This window comes from Diorhabda sublineata, unplaced genomic scaffold (genome assembly GCF_026230105.1).
Source record: "Diorhabda sublineata isolate icDioSubl1.1 unplaced genomic scaffold, icDioSubl1.1 Dsub_273, whole genome shotgun sequence".
NCBI classification, from domain to species: domain Eukaryota; kingdom Metazoa; phylum Arthropoda; class Insecta; order Coleoptera; family Chrysomelidae; genus Diorhabda; species Diorhabda sublineata.
In genome coordinates, this window is record NW_026614214.1 from 7,133 (window position 1) to 10,044 (window position 2,912).

At 27.0% G+C, this 2,912-nt stretch overlaps 2 pseudogenes; both read left to right on the forward strand.

Moving 5' to 3' along the window:
• The first annotated feature begins 313 nt into the window (after positions 1–313).
• LOC130452188 (cytochrome c oxidase subunit 1-like) lies at positions 314–1,922 on the forward strand (annotated as a pseudogene).
• A 22-nt stretch (positions 1,923–1,944) lies between these two features.
• Positions 1,945–2,629, forward strand: LOC130452187 (cytochrome c oxidase subunit 2-like; annotated as a pseudogene).
• Positions 2,630–2,912: the final 283 nt, after the last annotated feature.

Here is a 2,912-nt window from a genome sequence, read left to right on the forward strand (position 1 = left end):
CTTTGTATTTTTATATTCGACTAACATTTTCTTCTTTAACTATTCTAATAACTGAAAATTTAATTAAACCAACAAAATTTAATAATTTTATCTTTTTATTTTTAAATGTATTTACTCTACTTAGCTTATGCCTTTGTACTAGGATCTTAAATATCTTATAAGGATTTAAGTTAAGTTAAACTATCAACCTTCAAAGTTGATTATAGATTTTATCTAAGCCTTAAAAATTATTTACCTTTAAATTTGCAATTTAATATCATACTTGAATATAAGGCTTGGTAAAAGAATAAAATATTCGTAAATAAATTTACAGTTTATCGCCTGAACTCAGCCATTCTACCGAATAAATGGTTGTTTTCAACAAATCATAAAGATATCGGAACATTATATTTTATTTTTGGGATCTGAGCAGGTATAGTTGGAACCTCCCTTAGAGTGTTAGTACGAACAGAATTAGGAAGACCCGGAACTTTGATTGGAAATGATCAAATTTATAATGTAATCGTAACTGCCCATGCATTTATTATAATTTTTTTTATAGTAATACCAATTATAATTGGGGGCTTTGGAAACTGATTAGTACCCTTAATAATTGGTGCTCCAGATATAGCCTTTCCCCGAATAAATAATATAAGTTTCTGATTATTACCTCCTTCTTTATTCCTTCTAATTATAAGAAGAATTGTAGAAAGAGGTGCAGGAACTGGATGAACAGTTTACCCTCCTCTTTCATCTAATATTGCTCATGGGGGATCTTCAGTAGATTTAGCTATTTTTAGTTTACATTTAGCAGGAATTTCCTCAATTTTAGGGGCTATTAATTTTATTACCACAGTAATCAATATACGACCCAAAGGCATAACTTTAGACCGAATACCTTTATTTGTTTGAGCTGTTGTAATTACAGCAATCCTCTTACTTTTATCTTTGCCAGTTTTAGCAGGAGCAATTACTATATTGTTAACTGATCGAAATTTAAATACCTCTTTTTTTGATCCCGCTGGAGGAGGGGACCCAATTTTATACCAACATTTATTTTGATTTTTTGGACATCCTGAAGTTTATATTTTAATTCTCCCAGGTTTCGGTTTAATTTCTCATATTGTAAGACAAGAAAGTAGAAAAAAAGAAGCTTTTGGAACTTTAGGTATAATTTATGCTATAATAGCAATTGGTTTATTAGGATTTATTGTTTGAGCTCACCATATATTTACAGTAGGTATAGATGTCGATACCCGAGCTTATTTTACTTCAGCTACTATGATTATTGCAGTTCCTACTGGAATTAAAGTTTTTAGATGATTAGCTACTTTTCACGGATCAAGAATTAACTATAGGCCTACAACATTATGAGCACTAGGGTTTATTTTTTTATTCACAGTCGGAGGATTAACAGGAGTAGTTTTAGCTAACTCTTCAATTGATATTGTTTTACATGATACTTATTACGTTGTTGCTCATTTTCATTATGTTCTTTCTATAGGGGCAGTATTTGCAATTATAGCAGGAATTGTTCAATGATTTCCTTTATTTACAGGATTAACCTTAAATAATTTCTACTTAAAAATTCAATTTTTTATTATATTTATTGGAGTAAATTTAACGTTTTTTCCACAACATTTTTTAGGATTAATAGGAATACCACGACGATACTCAGACTATCCTGATATTTTTACTCTATGAAATATTGTTTCATCAATTGGATCTTTAATTTCCCTTATTAGAGTAATTTTTTTATTATTTATTTTTTGAGAGGCTTTCTCTATACAACGAAAAAGAATTAGTTCATTAAGAATAAATTCTTCAATTGAATGATTACAATTTAACCCCCCAGCAGAACATAGTTATTCCGAATTACCAATATTATCTGCTAATTTCTAATATGGCAGATTAGTGCATTGGACTTAAACCCCAAACATAAAGTTTAAACTTTTTTTAGAAATTTCAACTTGAAAAAGTTTCATATTACAAGATAGAGCATCACCTTTAATAGAACAATTATCATATTTTCATGATCATGCTTTAATAATTTTAGTAATTATTACTGTATTAGTTGGCCAATTATTATTATCACTATTTTTTAATAAATTTTTACATCGTTACTTATTAGAAGGTCAATTAATTGAAATTATTTGAACTATTTTACCAACTATTACTTTAGTTTTTATTGCCATCCCTTCTCTACGATTAATTTATATTTTAGATGAAATTAATAACCCAATAATCACTATTAAAACAATTGGACATCAATGATACTGATCTTATGAATATTCAGATTTTAAAACTATTGAATTTGACTCATATATAATCCCAATTAATGATATAAATTCATTCAATTTCCGTCTTTTAGATGTAGATAATCGAGTAATAATCCCCTTTGAATCGAATATTCGAATATTAGTTACATCTGCAGATGTTATTCATTCATGAACAATCCCTTCACTGGGGGTGAAAATTGACGGCACCCCTGGACGATTAAATCAAACAAGATTTTCAATTAATCGATCAGGATTATTTTATGGCCAATGTTCAGAAATTTGTGGATCTAACCACAGATTTATACCAATTGTAATTGAAAGAATTTCACCTAAATACTTTTCTAAATGAATTATTAAAATAATTGAATTATCATTAGATGGCTGAAAGTAAGCAATGGAATTTTAAATCATCTATAATATTATAACGGATATTTCTAATGAAAAATTTAGTTAATTTATAACATTAGTTTGTCAAGCTAAAATAATCACTTTGATAATTTTTAATTCCACAAATAATACCATTATACTGACTAACATTAATATTTTTCTTTTTAAGAATTTTCTTTTGTTTTAATAATTTAAATTATTTTAATTTTTTTTATAAAATTAAAATAACTGAAACTAAAATTAATAAAATAAATTTTAATTGAAAAT